This window comes from Herpailurus yagouaroundi, unplaced genomic scaffold, assembly GCF_014898765.1.
Source record: "Herpailurus yagouaroundi ecotype Mexico unplaced genomic scaffold, PumYag 139, whole genome shotgun sequence".
In the NCBI taxonomy this organism is placed as follows: domain Eukaryota; kingdom Metazoa; phylum Chordata; class Mammalia; order Carnivora; family Felidae; genus Herpailurus; species Herpailurus yagouaroundi.
In genome coordinates this window covers 65670845-65691171 of record NW_024412394.1, presented here as the reverse complement: position 1 = coordinate 65691171, position 20327 = coordinate 65670845, and the positions used below count along the sequence as shown (strand labels likewise).

The 20327-nt window shown below is 37.0% G+C and overlaps 1 protein-coding gene and 1 pseudogene across 6 annotated transcripts in view; both read left to right on the top strand.

Annotated features, from left to right (window-relative positions):
• PDSS2 (decaprenyl diphosphate synthase subunit 2) overlaps positions 1-20327 on the top strand; it is a 292097-nt gene that overhangs the window by 818 nt on the left and 270952 nt on the right. The gene's annotated exons all lie outside the window — the stretch shown is intronic.
• Positions 18307-19231, top strand: LOC121029855 (60S ribosomal protein L38-like; annotated as a pseudogene).

The following is a 20327-nucleotide window of genomic DNA, read 5'->3' as shown; positions in this document are numbered from 1 at the left end:
TCCTCTAGTCCACTCATCGTAACTTTCTTCCTCCTTTTGCTCATATGAGCGGATAAGTGGTTTTCTTACTTTTTTAGTGTTTTTGCTTCTTAATTATTCAGGGTAAAGATGCCTCAGTGAATTATGGAGAAATCGAGTAAGAATGTGGGTTTGAGTCACCTTTCTAGGAATGGTCTTTTAAAAGCGGGATAGGTTGATTCTCGGTTCCGCGCTGTTTAAGAGGTCGCCTCCAGAAAGAATGGGGAGGAGGAGATATGCTGAAGGTAGAGAGTTCTTTCTAGGGAATGTCCCAGGCTTAAGGTAGGAATTTATTCACTCAGGAGTCACGATCCTCTTGGGATTTTTATCAGTTATGCTGGACTACTACTGTGAAACTTGCTATTAGGATGTTAAGACCACAACTTTTGCCTCAAGTAAAAACAAACAAAAAGCTTTTTTATTTGTAAATAATTTCAAACATACTGAAAAGTTGCAAGAATAAAAATAGTACGAAGAACACATCTGTATACCTTTTAATCAAATTCATCTATACATATATACACAATATTTACATGTATATGTAAAACACACATATATATCTAGTGAATCATTTGAGAGTAGATTGCATTCATCATGATCCTTTACACCTACTTAACCGTGTATTTCGTAAGCATTGGAATATTTTTTTTTTTAATTTTTTTTTCCAACGTTTATTTATTTTTGGGACAGAGAGAGACAGAGCATGAACGGGGGAGGGGCAGAGAGAGAGGGAGACACAGAATCAGAAACAGGCTCCAGTCTCCGAGCCATCAGCCCAGAGCCTGACGCGGGGCTCGAACTCACGGACCGCAAGATCGCGACCTGGCTGAAGTCGGACGCCCAACCGACTGCGCCACCCAGGCGCCCCAGCATTGGAATATTCTTTACATTATTTAAACACATTTCATATTGATACAATACTTTTATTTAATCTACCATTGATATTCCAGTTTTGCTAATTGAGCCAGTAATGTCCTTTATAGCTTTTTTCTCTAGTACAGGAACTAGCCTAGCCTCACATATTACAGTTAGTTGTCATGTCTCTTGAGACTCCTTCTGTTGAGAACATTTCCACAGTTGTTTGCTTTTGTGAGTAAAGCAGTAGTTCTTAAATGGGGCAGTTTTGCCTGCTAGAGAACATTTGGCAATATATGGAGATGTCATAACTGGGGCATACTACTGACATTTAGTGGGTAGAAGTCAGAGATGCTGTTGAACACCCTGCAATTCCCAGAACAGTCTCCACCATGAAGAATTATGTGTCCCCCAGTGTCAATAGTACCAAAGTGGAGAAGCCTTAGACAAAAATATCTTTTCCTATTTTCTTTTATTAAATTAAAGTTTTATTTTGAGGCAATTATAGATTCACCTGCTGTTGGGAGAAATAATAGAGAGATCCAATGTATGTTTTACCCAGTTTTCCCAATAGTAACATCTTGTACAACTGTAGTACAATATCAGAAGTAGATTAATGGCATTGATATAGTCAAGATGGAGAACATTTCTGTCACTAGAAGGATCCCTTATGTTGCCCTTTTATAACTACTCCCACTTCCCTTGCCTTCCCCCTTGCTATAATTTTTTATGAGACACCTGTCATTTCTTTGTCACTACAAAAGTTACCAAATAGCTGTAATAAAGTGATTTTATTTGTTGGCATTATCTCCAGTGATCAGGAATGTCATTTTATGACTGCGCTAAACTTGTCCTATAGATGGAATATTAATTTTGCAGAGATTTTAGATGCTATACACTCAAAACACACACACACACACACACTTACATGTTTTACAACTTAATAATTAAAGTATTGAGCTTTCCATCCAGTTTTAAAACTGTATTTATGAATCCTTTTGAAACTGTCTGTACTTCCCAGTCCATGCCCCTGAGCCCCAGGGTACTGGATTTTGTGTTTATTTTTCCTTGTTAAAAATTGTATCAGTGCTCCTCTAAATAATACCATGTTAAATTTTGCTCACTTTTGAAATTTATAAATATGATAGTTTGTTGCATTGAGTCTGCTATGTGTAGTTTTTTATTCATAATTGTTCCTAAGATTCATCCATTTCATGTTTAATTGTACTTCATTAGTTTTTCACTGGTGTATGAAATCCTATTGTGTGAATATGCCACAGTCTTCTTTCAATCAGCATTTGGGTGGTTTGCATTTTTGTTATGAAAAATGCTGCTGTGAATGTATTTGTACATGTCTCCTGGTGTACTTGTCTTGAAAGAATAGATGCAGGAATGTATGCACGTGTTCAGCTTTAGTAAATAATACCAAATTGTTTTCCGAAGTGATTGTGCTAGCTGACACTCTTATGAGCAATGCCTGAGTTCAGATTATTCCATGTTCTTGCAGTACTACAACTATGAAATTTCTTATTTTGGTCATCAAATAGTGGGTTTCACTGTGTGTGGTGGGGGTTGGAGTAGTATATTGCATTGTGCATATTATAGTCGTTGTAATAAAACATTGAAGTGAAAAGGGCAGAGCTAGAAAAAGTGTAATTAATGTGTATATTCTGAGAATTATAATTCATATACTTAGTTGCTAGAGCATCACATGGGGTGTTGGAGAAGATCCCTCCTGAAGCCACCAGAGACACACTAGATGAAAGCTTGTAAGACTAGTGGCTCTAAAAATTTCCTGGTTACAGCTTGCCCTGCCTGCCCCGTACCATACTACCGCAAAAAGAAATGGGGAGGAACAAAATAATTAAGTTTTGGCAAAGGTGTTGTGGTGACATATGGATTGCTTTATTTTGTAAGAAAAGAGCTAATGTGTGTGTAGTTTTATTATATTTACTTTGATAGTGTATTGTAAATTATTTTTTAAACAGTCTGAACTCACAGGCAGTCAGTGAACAAACAACTTTTAGGGAGGGAGTCCTGTATTTGTTTTAGCTGTGGAGCAGGCATTTGATCATAGAGTAGGCCGACTGTGATTTTTTTTTTTGTTTTTTTTAGTTTATTCATTTATTTTGAGAGAGAGAACATGAGCAGGGGAGGGGAAGAAAGAGAGGGAGAGAGAGGATGCTAAGTGAACTCCATGCCATCAGTGCAGAGCTGGTTGTGGGGCTTGGACTCATGAACTGTGAGATCATGACCTGAGCCAGAATCAAGAGTCGAACTCTTAACCAACTGAGCCACCCAGGCACCTCCAGACTGTATGATTATTGTTGAAAACATGGATTAAGCAACTATATTTTTTTCAATTGATGTACACCTTACTTTGTTGAAATCTTATCAGCAAAGTATTGATAATTAAGAGGAGAATGCTCTCAGTATGTTAGCCAAGAACACAAAGACCCCTTGTAGTTGATTTAGGTAGGACTATAGGAAACTGGACTTGGTAAATTCTTTTACAGTTTCATTTTAAATTTTGAGGTTCTGTGATTTACTTAAATCGATATTCCAGCCCCTTGGACCATTTTTCTTTAGTTTAAATCCTCATGGAATGTTAGAGATGAATCATGTCTAATAACCTTAAAATTTGGGTGAAGGGTGGCATTTTGGGCAAACAGCAGGAGAAAAAAAGCAAATCACCATAATTTATTATTCACTGCCTTCTCTTTCTTTACCTAAGCCATCTCATCAAGAAAATGAAAAAGAGCCTAGAGGTATACTCTAACAGATTCAGAAGTGAGATTAAATTTAAAATCTTGAGACTTGGTGAAATAATGACTTTATTACTAGGAACAGTGTAGCAATTAGCTAATTTTTACCCTTGTTCTTCTAGATATCCTAGGATCTTTATATTGTAAGTTCCAGTTAGATAAAAGAAATCCTCAATTAATTAGCTCAATGTTTACTGAAGCTTATGGAGGAAAATAAAGAAGTCTAAAACATGGACTGTGTTACCTGATGAACAGGCATTGTGTTGGACACAGTATATTTACAACTATCTACGAGAAGGAAGTAAATGACTTATGGCTAATGAGTAGTGGGGATATATTAGCTATTTCATTTAGAGATGCTGAAGTGTCCTGGAATAGTAGAGAACCTCTCATGAAGAAATTGGGATGTCATTAGGATCGATGGACAGAAATTACATAGGTAATATTTTAGGATGGTGGTAGTATATTACATATTGTTTCCTTTGTGATTCTTTTTTCTCCTTTCTTCCCCAAGCTTTCATACCCATAGTAGGTATAGGGGAGACCTTAAAAGCAAGAATAAGCAGTGTAGTAAAGTAAAATCAGCAGCAAGAAAGGAGTTAGAATAGCTAAAACAATGTTAGGGAAGAAAAAGTGGGAGGAATCATTCTACATAACGTTAAGTCTTAGATATAATTTCATTGATCAAGACAGTGTGGCATTGGTAGAGTAGTAGACAGATCAATGGAACAGAATAGAGAACCCAGAAATAGATCAACACAAATATGCCCAATTGATTTTTGACAAAGGTACAAAAGCAATTCAGTAGGAGAATAGTCTTTTCAACAAATGGTGCTGGAATGATTGGACATCATTGACAAAAAAATGAACCCTGACCTAAACCTCACACCTTAAAAAAAAAAAAAAAAAAAAAAAAAGTAAAATGGATACCTGTGAGATCAATGTAAAATGAATTTAAATGTGAAATGTAAAACTATATAACTTTTATAAAAAAACACGAGAACATCTCCAGGATCTAGGGCTAGGGAAACAAGTTACTAGACATAACACCAAAACCCCATTTCATAAGAGAAAAAAATCTTCATTTAATGGACTTCATTAAAATTAAAGTCTGTGCTCTGTAAAAGACCTGGTTAATAAGATGAAAAGATTAGCCACAGATTAGGAGAAAATATTTGCAAATCAAATATCTGAAGGACTTGTATCCAGAATATGTAAAGAACTTTCCAAACTCAGTGGTGAGAAAGTAAACAGTACAATTAGAAAATGAACAAAAAGAGCCTGTAAAGATAAGTAAGCTTGTATAACATTAGCCATTAGAAAAATGTAAAACCATGATAACTACTACATACCAAATAGACTGGCTAAAATTTAAAATACTGACAATATGAAAGACTAGTGAAGATGCAGAGAAACTGGGTTTCTTTTATATTGCTGATGGGAATGTAAAAATAGTACAGCCACACTGAAAAACAGCTTGGCAGTTTCTTATAAAATTAAACATACATTTACCATATAACCCAACAATCACACTCCAGAGAATTTATTCCAGAGAAGTAAAAACTTATGTCAAAACCTATACACAAATGTTTATAGCAACTTTATATGTAATAGCTAACAACTGGAAATAACCCAAATGTCATTCACTGGTGACTTGTTGAACAAATGGTGATACATCCATGCAATGAAATGCTGCTCAACAATGAAAAGAACTGAACTATTTATTCATACAACAATTTGAATGAATCTGGAAAGAATTATGCTGAATGAAATAAGTCATTCCACACTACTGGTAGGAATGTAAAAAGCCACTACAGAATACAATATGGTGGTTCCTCAGAAAATTAAAAATAGAGTTACCATATGATCCAGTAATTCCACTTCTGGGTATATATCCCAAAGAATTTAAAGCAGAGTCTCAAAGAGATACTTGTTCACTCATGTTCATAGCATCATTATTTGCAATAGCCTAGAGGTGGAAGCTACCCAGATGTCCATCAATAAGTGAATGGATAAACAAAATGCCATATACATTTAATGGAATATTATTCAGCCTTAAAAAGGAAATTCTGGTACATATTACAACATGATGAACCTTGAGGACATTATGCTAAGTGAAATAAGCCAGTCACCAAAAGACAAATACTGTATTATTCCATTGATATGAGGTATCTAGAGTAGTCTCATGAAGAGAAACAAAGTAATATGGTGGTTACCAGGGGCTGGAAGGAGGGAGTAATGGGAAGTTGTCATTTAATGGGTGTAGAGTTTCAGTTTTGCAAGATGAAAATGTTCTGGAGATTGGTCACATGACAATGTGAATATACTGAACTGTACACTTAAAAATGGTTAAGATGGGGGGGGGGTGTGCCTGGGTGGCTTAGTTGATTGAGCATCCAACTCTTGATTTTGGTTCAGATCCTGATCTCATGGTTGTGAGATTGAGCCCATGTCAGGCTCTGCGCTAAGCATGGACCCTGCTTAAGATTCTCTCTCTCTGTCTCTCCCTCTGCCCCTTTCCCCCAGTTGTGCTCCCTCTCTCTTTCCCTCAAAAAAAAAAAAAAAAGATTAAGATGGTAAATTTTACCACAATTAAAGAAAACATCAATCTCAGAAGTTTATATGCTGTTGGAAAGGAAGAATTTGCTCTGCCCTACAAGATCCTTCTAGCTGGACTAAGAATCAAAAGGACATGAGGCAGATTAATGGGAGAAAATAAAACTTAATAGCATATGTATGGGGAATCCACATAGACATGAAATTCCAAAGACATGAGGCAAGGAGATGGTTATATGAGCTGAGAGGGGTTGGGGTCTAGAGATTACAAAGGGGAGAAAGACCATTAGCAGGAAGGTTAAAGGAGATGTTTGGAAAACAAATCTTGCCCTGTTATGCAGGTAAGTTTCTTAGGTAAAGAGGAAGCTCTGTTAATAGCTTTCTTTCTGGTTTGAGCGTGCAGTTGAGGTCAAGGTGAAGAGCTTTTCCTTGATCTGCTGGGTTTCTTTTCCTTTTAACTTTTAAAGCTCATGCCAAAGTAGCCCATTTTGGGATAGGCTGGCCTTGGTCCCTACAGTACTGTATGATTTATTTATTTATTTGTTTGTTTGTTTTTGAGAGAGAGAGAGAGAGAGAGAGAGAGAGAGAGAGAGAGAGACAGAGCGTGAGCCGGGGAGGGTTATAGAGAGGGAGACACAGAATCTGAAGCAGGCTCCAGGTTCTGAGCTGTCAGCACAGAGCCTGACGCGGGGCTCGAACTCACGGATGACTGTGAGATCTTGACCTGAGCGGAAGTCAGATGCTAAACCTACTGAGCCACCCAGGCGCCCTTGTATGATTCCTTTTATACAACATTCTCAAAATGACAAAACTATGGAGATGGAGAACAGATTAGTGCTTGCTAGAGTCAGCACTTATGCTGACAGTGTGGGAAGCAGGGAGGGTGTAAATACAAAGAGGTATTTTGTGGTGATGGAACATTTCAGTATCTTGATTCTGATAGTGGTTATGTGAATCTGTACATGGGATAAAGGTGCTTAGAACTATACACACCTATACACACAAATGAATACAGGTTAAGAAAAATGCTGAGAATAGAATAAGATCTGTAGTTTTGTTAACACTAATGTACCAATGTTCATTTTTAGTTTTCATATTGTACCACAGCTATGTACTGAAGGAAGCCAGTTGAAGGGTACATAGGACACTATACTATTTTTGCCAGTCTCTGCGAGCCTATAATTATTTGAAAAAACTGAAAAGAATCACTTTGAATTGAGAGAGAGAATGAATGATTGAATGAACGAACGAACAAATGAACCAACAAACAAGCAGTCGGCCTGGGAGATAGGAGACCTGCATGTTCTAGTTTCAGCTCTGTCAGTAGATATGACCCTACACAAGTTATTATTCCATCTTTTCTGGGCTTTAGTTTCCTAAGCAATGAAATAAGGAGTTTGAATAAATGATCTCCAAAGATGCTGCCATTTCTAGACTAGTATAGAAATTAGTGTTGTAATTGAATATGGCAGATAAGGGAGCAATTGTCATTTCTCAGGCGGGAGTGAGCAGATTGGATGCAATGTGGTAACACAAATCTATAGTCCTTTTCCTACTATTTAAAAATCCTAAAAGCTCAGAAAAGAGGATGTTTTTTCAGGCCTATAAATCTGACCTGAACTGATGTGAGATTATTTATAGTCTTTCTTTATTCCACTTAATGTGAATATTCATGCATTTTGCTGCAGAAATATTCATGTGTTTGATTACAGGGTGCAGCCCCAGATCCTGCTGGAGGGCTGGGTAAAATGCACCTTCCTAAAATCAGAAAAATTTTGAATTGGTTTCAGGGACTTTGGATGAGGGACTGTGGACCTGTCCAGCCAAGCTGGACTGTGCGATGTAGGCTGGAGTAGAAGCCCAGATACACGGTGTAGATTGGTAATGTGGTAGAGGCTGAAAGTAGCAAAGGTGGGTGCATCAACCCCCACTTCCCCTCAGTACATCTCGCCCCCTGTGGTTCATTACTGTCTTGCTGATGAAATGTAATTATCCACTTGTGCACAATATATATATTTTTGTTTTTAATCATTTAAATTTGTGTGTAAATTTTTACAGCTCTCCCCTGCTATCTGAAAGAAGAGCGTCTGCTATGAAACCTTCCATAAGCCAAAATGGCGTAAAGCAAAGAAGCAGTTACCATTAATTTACATGGGAAAATTTTTAAGCATTCTCAGACCCAAAGAATAATCTCCCTCAGGCTTTTTTGACACTTTAGGACACATCTTGCTAACGAATGCACAAAATAAGTGAAGATAAAGCACAGATGCTCACAGACACGCTTCAAAGCTGCGGCAGCTTGATGTTGAGTGTGGCTCCTAGGGAAGGAGCTCAGCCATAGCCCCAGTGCACACTGCCTCTGTAAGGGCTCACTGCAGAACAAACACTGGATGCTAAGTTTGCTTTTCGCTTTTTTTCATAGAAGAGAAAATCCTCTTTGTATTTCTTTTGCTTGGTGAAAATGTGTGAATGCATGTCTTTTGTAAAGCAAAGTGGCTTAACTTGAACTTTTGAAAGGCAGGGGATGCCTGTATTACTTTTTTTAAAGTACTTTTAGTTTTATATACTACTTATTCCCAAGAACGTAAATGCTTTTAATAATCATATGATGGACACTTAATTGTTTCCAAGGTAATGACTCATACTCTTTTCATACAGAATTAAATTTTTGTTGTTTATACATAGTTAACTTCATTGAGCAGTGTGGCTTTGTTTGTTTTCATTGATTACTGTTGACACATTTGGCTTTTAGGATTAAATTTTTGTTTAAATACCCTGTCTTTTTACTTTTGCCTCCATCTCTATTGCACATTTAGATGGGATTAATTTAGTATGCATTTAGTGGAGACAAATTATGGCACTTCATCTCTCTCTTAGGGGGTGTTGATTCCTTAGCAGAGACTTTTTGTTTCTGAGTTCACTACAGTTAACTTGGCTACCTAAAAAACCTTCTTAGTCTTTTCTGCATGTTAAAATTCTCAGAGATCTTTAAACATATTATTAGAAAATGAATTTTAGTCTCCTTCATGTTTATAAAAGACCCTTTCTAGATTCAGTTCTGTAATTACTGACTGCAAACCTGCATTACTTATGAAGGACTTTTTTTTTTTTTGTATGACTAGGAGAAAATTAAAATTTTTAATTCATTCCACAAATGTTTGAGGTGCTCTTGGCATGGGATGTACAAACAAGAATAAGACACAGTTGCTGCCCTTCAGGAATTCATCAGAAACAGTATAATGAGCATGAGCTCTAGAATCAGACTCTTTAGATTTATATTCTGGCTCTACCACTGCCAAGCTATGTGATCTCAGGCAATTTCCTTAACCTCTTTGTGCTTTAGTTTCATTTGTAAAATGAGGATGATAACAGTACCTATATGTTAGGGTTTTATGGAGATTAAATGGGTAAATATAGGTAAAGTGCTTAGAACAGTATCTGGCACATAGAAAATATCCAAATGTTAGCAATTTCCATTATTATTAGAAAGTTCATTTTAGTGGGGGAGATGTGCAAATAGTGAGAGTACCTTGGGATAAATACTATAGTATGTGTGACCAATATGCTGTGGAGACAGGGAGAAAAAAATCTCTGTAGAAAATTGAAGATTTTCAAAGGCGAGGTGACCTAAGTGTTGGGTCATGGTGGATGAGAAGGAAGTGACCAAGGCAGGAAGCTAAATTAAAACACAAGAAACCGCTTAGCGAGGTGTAGGGAAGTAGTCGTTTGGTGTGGGCTGAATGTGGGGGATGGGATGAGACAAAAAGGATAGGTTGAACATGTATGTCTGCTTCTGCCAAGATAGAGTAACCTGTGCTGGACTTTACCTTCCACTGTAAACAAGTAGAAAACTGGATTAAAAAAAAAATGAAACAATTGTATTCTTGGAGTACGAGGCAGTACAGGATTGTGATTCCTGTGAGAGGTAAACAGATGAGGTGAGAACTATCACTCTGGCTTCCTGCTGGGAGGTATTTTCCAAATAGCAACACAGAAAGGGTGAACTCCAGTGGAGGATGGTGGCATTGCTGAGTTTGAGGAGACAGATTAGATTTTGGGGAAGTGGAGGCAGCTGGAAATTGCAGAGCAGAATCTGGAAGAGGAGGGAGTACACAGAGAAAGGCTCCAGAAATCTAAGGTGCACACTTGAGTGTATTGTTGAAATATAGGCAACACATGACTAGGATGAAACTCCATGAGGCTGGGGAGCTATAAGCTGTACAATTCTCAGAGTTCTCACAAAACTGGCAGACATTTGATTTCTAACTGGACAGTATTGAAAGACTTTGTTGAACAGCAAGTCTCAAAAGGATCGTGCTGATCTAAAAGTAATAGAAGTGCCAGCGAAAGCATATCAAATCTCTTAAAAGGAAGACCATAAAATCCAGACACTCAACAACACAATATCACAATAGCCAACATTCAGTTACAAATTATAGTACATTTCAAGAAGCAGGAAAATATAATCTGTACCCAGGAGAAAAATCAGTCAGTAGAAACAGATCCATAAGACACAGAGATAATGGAATCAGCAAACTTATTATAAATATGTTCAAGTGTTTAAAAGAAAACATGACTAATGATAAAAATGAAGGAAAAAATACATGTCAAATGTAACAACTGTAACTGAAAGTTTAATGTGTAAAAGGAAAACTTACTCTGAATTGACTCAATAGCAGAGTTGATGCTAAAGAAGAAAAGATAAGTGAATTAAAGACATAGCAATAGGTGCCCTTTTCATCCTAATATAAAAGGATCCATGAAAAATTATAGCTAATATTCTTAATAGTGAAAGACTGAATGCTTTCTCCCTAGGATAGGATGTTCTTCCTCACCCTTCTGTTCAAAATTTTGCCAGAAGTTCTAGCCAGTCAAGAAAAAGAAATTAAAGGCATATTGGATTAGAAAATAAAAGCTAGTCTTTATATCTATCTAAATAACATCCCATGCTAAGAAATCCCTAAGAATTTACAGAAAAGCTGCTAGAACTGATAAGCGATTTTGGCAAGTATAAGGCATATAATGTCAAAATATATAAATCAATTGTACTTCCTTATATTAGCAATGAACAGTTGGAAAATGGATTTGCAAAATGTTTACAATATTAGCAAAAACATGAAGTGAGAAGGGATAAGTTTAACAAAATATATACAAAGTCTGTACATTGAGAACTATAAAACATAAATGAGGAAATCAAAGATGACCTAAACATACCATGTTCATGGATTGGAAGGGTTAATATTGTGAAAATGTCAGTTCTTCCCAAATTCATCTGTAGATTTAGCATAATCTCAGTCACAATTTCTTCAGGTAATTTTTTTCGTCAAAATTGATAAGTTGATCCTAAAATTAATCAGTGATTGCAAAGATCCAGAATAACCAAAGCAATTCTGAAAACTAACCCTGTAATGCTAACATCACATGATTTCAGAACTTCCTAGAAAGCTACAATAAGCAAGACTATGAGGGATTGGTATACAGGTAGGCATATACATCACTATGATGAAATACAGTTCAGAAATGGACTCACATGTATATGGTAATCAATTTTTGACAGAGGTTGCAGGGCAGGTCAATGGGAAAAATACAGTATTTTCAACAAATGGTACTGGGGGAGAAAAGGAACTTTAATCCTTACCTCATAACATAAAGGACAATAACCTTGAAATGGATCTTACACTTAAACATGAAAACTAAACTGAAAATTCTAAAAGAAAACATAGGAAAAAATTTTGTGACTTTGAAGTAAGCAAAGATTTCTTAGAAAGCATGAAGTGTAGAAGAAAAAAGAAAAACTAGAGTTCATCAAAATTTACAACTGCTCTTTTGAAAATGTTAAAACAAAATGGCAAGCCACAGACTGGAAGAAAATATACACATGTCTGACAAATGACTAGAACATATAAAGAAGTCTTACCTCTCAGTAAGAAGACAACCAGTTCAAAAACTGGAAAAGATTTGGATGTTTTATAGAAGAAGTTATCTAGCCAGTAAGTACGTGAAACATGCTCAGCGTCATTAGTTGTCTGGAAATGCAAAATCAAACCAGAAAGAGAAATCCCTATATAGAAATGAGAATGGGTAACTTTAGGAAGTCTGACCATAGTAAATGTTGGCGAGGGCGTGTAGCAGCTGGAGCTGTCCTACATTGCTAGTGGGAATGTAAAATGGTACAACCACTTCAAAGAACTATTTGGTCATTTTTTAAAAAGTTAAGCATATCCTTGTATCTTAAAACACGGCAATCCCATTCCTGGGTATTGAAATGATAGAGAATGCAAATAAATGTGCGTTCAGAGCATATTCACTGTAGCCATAAACTAGAAACTATCCAAATGTCTAAGGTGAATGGAATATTTTTCAGAAAGAAAAATGAGTTGATCAGTGATTCAGTCAAACATGGATGGATCTCAAGAACATTATGCTGAGTGAAGTCAGATACAAAGTATGATTTCATTTACATGAAAAATCTAAAATAGGTAAAATGGTAGTAAAACATCCACTTTGGTTGTTTGCTTGGGGCCGTAAAGGGGAACAAGGGAAATGTTAGGGTACTAGAAATGTATTATATCTTTATTATGGTGGTGGTTACAGAGATATATACATTTGACAAAACATTATACTGTATACTTAAGATGGGTACATTTTATTGTTAGTAAATGTTACTGAGTTTGTCATTTTATTGCTCAAGAGTGTTCCTTTGCATGGTTATAAAGCAATTTGTTTACCTTAAATGAACATTTTGACTGTTTCTAGCTTTTGGCTACTGTGAGTAAAGCTGCTACAAAATAAATAAAGCTGATTTAAAAAATAAAGGAAAAGTTGTAGCTACATTTTGAGGAGCTTTGTATATAGTATTAAGATCTAATTTTATTTTGGGGTCAGTGGAGACTACAAAGGTTAAATAGTAGAGAAACTTGAATAGATATGTCTTTTGAAAGCTGACTTTTGGCAGCTGTGAAGGTTGAGGGTTGCAGAAAAGAAAAACTGGAGGCAGGAAGGCCTGGCAGGAGATTGCTATAATCTATTCATTTCTCCCCCTGCCCAGCTTTATTGAGGTGAATTGTCAAGTAAAATTATATATATTGAAAGTGTACAACATGATTGTTTGATATAACATAGCTTACCTTTGTGTGCGTATGTGTTGTGTGCACGCGTGTGTGGTGAGAATGCTTAAGATCTACTCTCTTAGTAAATTTCAAGTGTAAAATAAAGTGTTATTAAGTATAGTCACCATACTGTACATTAAATCCTCAGTAGTTATTCTCTTGTGACTAAAAGCTTTTACCCTTTGACAAGCATCTCCCCATTTTTCCTACCCCCTGGTACCTGGTAACCATCATTCTGCCGTCTCTTTGTATCGGTTGAGTTTGACCCCCTTATTCCCTTTTTTTTTTTTTCCAGATTCCATATATAAGTGAGATCATATGGTATTTGTCTTTCTCTTTCTGGCTTATTTTACTTAGCATAATGTCCTGTGGGTTCATCCATGTTTTTCCAAATGGCAGGATTTCCTTCTTTCTCTTGGCTGAATAATATTCCTCTGTGTGTGTGTGTGTGTGTGTGTGTCAGATATTCTTCATCATTTATCACTCAATGAACACTTAAATTGTTTCCATATCTTGGCTATTGTGAATAATGCTGAACATGAGAGTGCAGACATCACTTTAAGATAGTTTTCATTTCCTTCAGATAGATACCTAGAAGTGGGATTTCTGGATCATGTGATAGTTCCATTTTTAATTTTTTGAGGACCCTCCATACTGTTTTCCATAATGGCTGTACCAATTTATAGTCCTACCAGCAGTGCACAAGAGTTCCCTTTTCTCCATATCCCCACCAACACTTATCTCTTGTCTTTCGATAAAAGTCATCCTTAGCCCTAGCAAGAGCCATTCAAGTGGTTAGTAATGATTGTGGTGTGCTCTTTACCACTCCTACTCATGTGTCAAGAGTGAAGGGAGAATCTTCTGGGCCCAATTCAGAGACACAATAAGAGCAGTATCTTACATGAATAGAAGTTTATAGTTTGAATAGGGAAAAGTGAGAGAATAACATCTTTACCTTAGGCTTCCTTTTTTCCAAAGAACCTACTAGGACAGTTAAAACCATTTTCATATTGGGAATTGCAACTTAGTTCTGGTCAAGTACCATCATCTATCATAGTAAATTAATGACAACTTGAATAACTTTTGTATTCAATTTGTAATTCTTATTTATTTATTAAAAATTTTTTTTTGACGTTTATTTTGACAGACAGAGAGCATGAGCATGGGAGGGGCAAAGAGAGGGGGAGGCACAGAATCTGAAGCAGACTCCAGGCTCTGTCTGATCTGAGCTGTCAGCACAGAGCCTGATGTGGGGCCCAAACCCACAAACCGTGAGATCATGACCTGAGCTGAAGTCGGACGCTTTACCCACTGAGCCACCCAGGCGCCCCAATTTTATTTATTTTAGTTGTATAAGAACTGTAACAATACAATGTTTATAATTTTTATATTCATACATATTTAAATAATATTTTAACAATCATTTAAGGCAATAATGGATGACTGATGGGGCACCTGGGTGGTTCAGTCGGTTAAGTGTCTGACTCTTGATTTTGGCTCAGGTCATGATCTCACAGTCCTGAGATCAAGCCCCACATTGGGCTCCGTGCTGGATGTAGAGCCTGTTTGATTCTCTCTCTCCCTCTGCCCCTCCTCTGTGCACTCTCTTTCTCTCTCTCTCTCTCAAAAAAAGGTGGGGGGATGACTGAGTTTTTACCCTTAAAAATGTTCCCTCAAGGATGAGGGATACTCACAATTCTGTGTTCTTATTTCTGGGCCCAGTTAGTAAGGATAAGTTGATCATAGGTTTTGAAGTGCTATAATATTTAATTCTTGGTGCTTAGATTCTAATGAGTTAGGATTCAGATGCCCACATCTCTCCCTTGTGTTGCTCATTACTACTGTATGGCCAACTGCTTTTCATTAATACTATTGTATTCTATAATTGTCCCTTCTTTATTCTTCTACAGGAGTCAGAATTTTCATGTGTTACGTGTGTGTGTTTAACACCATAGAGGCCCTTTAGTTACCAAAACATATTCATCTGTGCTTGTGGTTTGAAGACTATAATGACTGTTTTTCTAAAAATAGATACCTTGGAGTAGATTTTTAAATGGGCACTAGATGTTAACCATTCAGATAGTCGTTTCTGATTTAATACTTATTTCTGATTTAATACTTATTTGAAGTTCTAGATACAAATTTTTAGTTTATGGAGTGCAGCTGCATTTCTTTTCTTCCTATGACTCACCAAAGCCTACTCAAAGCCTTTCATTTTTTTCTATTTTTGTATACTGAAGCTTCATTTTAACAAATATTTAAAAATAGCTTTAAAAATTACCATTCTTTTGGAGTCTCCTTGGAAGTTTATTTCATTTGCTCCAAAGTTTTTTTGTTTTTTTTGTTTTTTGTTTTTTTTTTTTAAGCAAGCTGAATTGGTTTTATATCCAGAGTTGTGAGGTTAGTGCTAGGTCTAGTAAATACTATACTGTAGTCTAAAAACTTAACAGTAGTGTTTGGAATTTTTCAAACATTGATAATTTGCATGAATGTGTTCTTTATAGCATTTAATAATTACAAGGGGCTTTCTATATATCTTAGTGTTCAGTATCAACAAGTAAGTGAAATTTATTTTATCCTCAAAATAGAAATAGCTTCATAAAGCTACTTCCTCACCATTTCTCTCTAACTTTAGGTTATTTCTTCTATGTTGCTGTATATTTAAAAGGGATGTCATTTAGTTTCACAGGACTAATAGTATATACAAAGCTTTTATTAAAAGATTTTTATGTAGTACTATTATTTTTAAATATTATGTATTGTCTCACGTACTTTTTATTCTGTAGTTCCCTTGATCAAAAACAAGAGTGACAGGGCGCTGGGTGGTTTAGTCAGTTAAGCATCCAGCTCTTGATTTCAGCTCAGATCATGATTTCACCATTCAAGAGATTGAGCCCCATGTTGGGCTTTGCTCTGAGAGCACAGAGCCTGCTTTGAATTCTTTCTCTCTCTCTCTCTCTCTCTCTCTCTCTCTCCCTCTCCCTCTCCCTCCCTCTCCCTCCCTCTCTCTGCTCCCCTCCTGCTCACACTTTCACTCTCTCCAAATAAATAAGTAAACTTAAAAAATAAATAAAAACAGTAGTGACATTAGAGTGTGCATGATATAATTTTGTGAGTACATAGAAAGGATCTCCAGAAATGAACATCTAGAAGTTGGAAGTCCTGGCCTTAGAATTTTTTTTTAAAGTTTATTTATTTATTTTGAGAGAGAAAGCATGAGTGAAGAGGGGCAGAGAGAGGAAAAGAGAGAAAATCCCAAACAGCCTCCACGCTGTCAGTGCAGCGCTTGATGCAGGGCTCGAACTCACAAACCATGAGATCATGACCTATGCCAAAGTCAGGAAGTCAGACGCTTACCAACTGAGCCACCCAGGCGCCTCTTAGAATTTTAATCTAAGTTTAAAAGTACTCCAGATTCTTGATTTCCAGCATAGGTCATGTTCCCAGGGTCATGGGATCAAGCCCTGCGTATGGTTCTGTGCTGGGCGTGGAGCCTGCTTAAGATTCTCTGTCTCCCTCTACCCAGCTCATGCTCTCTGTTTCTCTTAAAAAGAAAAGGAAAAGAAAAGGAAAAAAAAAAAGTACTCCTGCGTTTACCTGGCCAACTGAGGACAAAACTGGAGTGGAGTTTGAAGGATACGCTGCACTGTACAAATATAAGGTGGAAGTGGAGTATTATGACTGTTATCATGAAAAATATTAGCAGTTGAAGCTGTGTGGTATAGTGGAAAGAACAGAGTTTTGCAAGATGACTGACCTGGGTTCAGTCCTGGCTTATGTCATTTACTAGCTGCTGTTTGGGCAAGTTAACTACTCAGACCTGTTTTCTCATCAGCAAAAATGGGAATAATAATACCTATCTTGTGAATCGTGAATGAAAGGTCTAGGTGACAACATAGTTTTATTTCTCCTTCCCTAACTAGAGAATAGGAAATGTCCTTGGCAAAAGTAAACACCTTTCTGAAGCAAAGTAAAAAATTATATTTTCATTAATGAATTGCAAGTAAAATAGGATTGACTAATGGTTTAGGAGGATGAAGAAAGTAGTGGTTGCTGGTTAACATGTGGTCCTGAATTAGATTTTAGAACTCTTGAAGTTGGTTTAGTATAAAGGAGTTCAAAATATGAATACAGTTGGCTGCTACCGATGTGTTACAAACCCAGACAGAGTTGAAAGTAGGGAGCCCAGGGTCTCTTAAATGGGTGAGAATAATATATGTCAACAGGCTTTGTAATCTTTAAGTTATTTTAGCAATGAATAAGGTACTGTCACTTTTTACCCTTGGCAGAAGTAAAGGGAAAACATCTGGGGGTGGTAGATCTCCCCAAATTCTCTGGTATACTCTTCTCCGTGGGTAAACTGCTACTGCATCGCTGCCACTGGAACCATGTGGGCTCTTAGATGTCCCTGTAGTTAGGAGCCTAAGACACATGTTTAGATATGGTGATGCCTGGTCTAGTTTTATGGAATGTAAGCAAGGTGCATGGCTCTTTGTATGCCTAGCAAGTCTTGAAATCTCACTGAATGGCAGTTTAGTAAGTTTCCTGCAGATAGATAAGTTCTATCCTTCTGTGATGTGGAGTCACAGACTCTTGATAAATATTCCTTGATTTCTCCAGTTTGAATTGCTCATTCTTCCAGCTGTCTGTCTCTTCAAAAAATCGGAAGATTGGACATACCATTGAGCTTTCATTGTGCATCGTCTAGATCAGCTGGTGTCAAGTGGTGGCTGCTTCCTTTAGACTTGGGCATATGTTGACACTTTAAATATATACATTTATAGGGGCGCCTGGGTGGCGCAGTCGGTTAAGCGTCCGACTTCAGCCAGGTCACGATCTCGCGGTCCGTGAGTTCGAGCCCCGCGTCGGGCTCTGGGCTGATGGCTCAGAGCCTGGAGCCTGTTTCCGATTCTGCGTCTCCCTCTCTCTCTGCCCCTCCCCGTTCATGCTCTGTCTCTCTCTGTCCCAAAAATAAATAAACATTGAAAAAAAAATTTAAATATATACATTTATATTTGTCAATTATTCCTCAGTAAAGCTGGGAGAAAAAAGGATTGGGCATATGTTCTTCAGTTTACCTTTTGAGATGCATCAGTTATAGCTAACCACTTCATGAATCAGTTGGCCTATCTGTGTCCTTTATTTTGGACCTCTGATTTCAGTAGAAGTGTATCTAACACTGTGATCTTTTTGAAAGAAATGATTTTGTCTTTCTATTCCTATTGCCCAGCATATACTTGACACATAGAAAACCTTCAGTAAGTACTCACAGAATTTAATTGAATGGAGTAAAACCTTTCCTAACCTGAGGACTTTGCCTTTCTCCTGACCTTTGCTTTAGTCATTACTTTAATTAGATCATGGTATTTATCTTACATATTATTCTTCATAGTATAGGGCATCATGGCTGGAGATAGTGATCAACTCTTCCCAAAGACTGAGAAAGAAAAAAATGCACTTAAATTGTAGCAGGATTGATTAAAATTGGGGGGGGGGGATTTTTCCTAGCTGTAACATTTATTAGGGATGGATTGCAGAGACACTTTTGCATTCTTTTACTTTGAAATCTTCCATGGGCTTGGCATACACCTTCTTAAAAACACCGAGAAGAGTAACATAACATTCTTTCTTCCTTCACTGAGAAGAGTAACATAACATCCTTGCTTCTTGCCACTTGCTGTGCCAGCCACAAGCTCCCCTGTGCCCCTCGTAGCCATGCCTCACAAAGTTGAAGAAATCAAGGGCTTCCCGCTCATAGCCAGGTGAAAGGATGCCAGATCTGTCAAGATCAAGAAAAATAAGTATAATGTGAAGTTTAAAGTTCAATGCAGCAGATACCCTTTGACCTTGGTCATCACAGGCAAAGAGAAGGCAGAGAAACTGAAGTAGCCCCTGCCCCCAGGTCTGGCAGTCAAGAGGCTGAAATGAACCTGGCACACTGATTTGAACTATATAAAAATTTAAAAAATTAAGTGTGTATATGTGTGTGTGTGTGTGTGTGTGTGTGTGTGTGTGTATATATATATATATATACAATTTTTATTAGCTTCCAGATATTGCAGACTAAGAATTTGAGAACAAATTGTGATCAACAGGTGTACAACTTCTGCAAAAAATGTAGGATTTGTTATTCCATAATATGTTCCTCTATCAAAAACAGCTGTCTCCAAGTAGTGCTTTGTACTGTTGGCAAATTCATTACAAATGCAGGAAGCAATTCCTGTTTAATATGATTGTGATTTGTAAAAATAATTTAGGTGTAAGCTATCCCCAAATCTTTTTTTTTTTTTTTTTGTAGCAGTCCTATCTTAAATCCTCATATTTTGGCATTACACATGAGTGTCATGAGTTTAAATTCTGGAACATCCAAGCAGAAATATAAGAAAGGGCTCATTTAGGCTGGAATGGCAAACATTCTAATTGGGAGGGTCCTCATTTTGATTTCTGCTCTCCTGCCCACCCCCTTAACCAAAAACCAAAGGAAAACATCTGGAGTCATTTAGGCAGTATAAATATTCTTAAAAGAATGGACCCCTAATCATAAAGCCTTTCTGGCACTGAAAGATTTGTTTGGATAGATAGAGTTCACGTGATGGGTAAAAATATTTTTGAATTCACAAAGACTCCCACAAGTCATGAGTGGAGAGTTTGGGAGTATGGCAGACTGAGACTGATGGAGTTCATAATAGGTTTTAAGAGGAAAATAATCCATTAGTGCACAGGGGATACTCTCTCATGTTTTCCCTTAGAAAGGTAGCTGATTTCCTGTTAAATGATGGTTGTTTCACTTAGAATGCAATGTGCTGAAGGTATAAATTTAGTTTTATTCTCTTTTCACAGTTTAAACAAGTTTTCTTACAGGGAAACAAAGAGAAAACAATGCCCTTCAAAGCCTATGTCTTCACCCTCTGCTTTGTAGTTCTCTCCCTGTAAGACATAAAGTAGGGAGGAGGAATAATAGCAAAGCCTTGAAAACACACACACACACACATACACACACACACACACACACACACACACACAC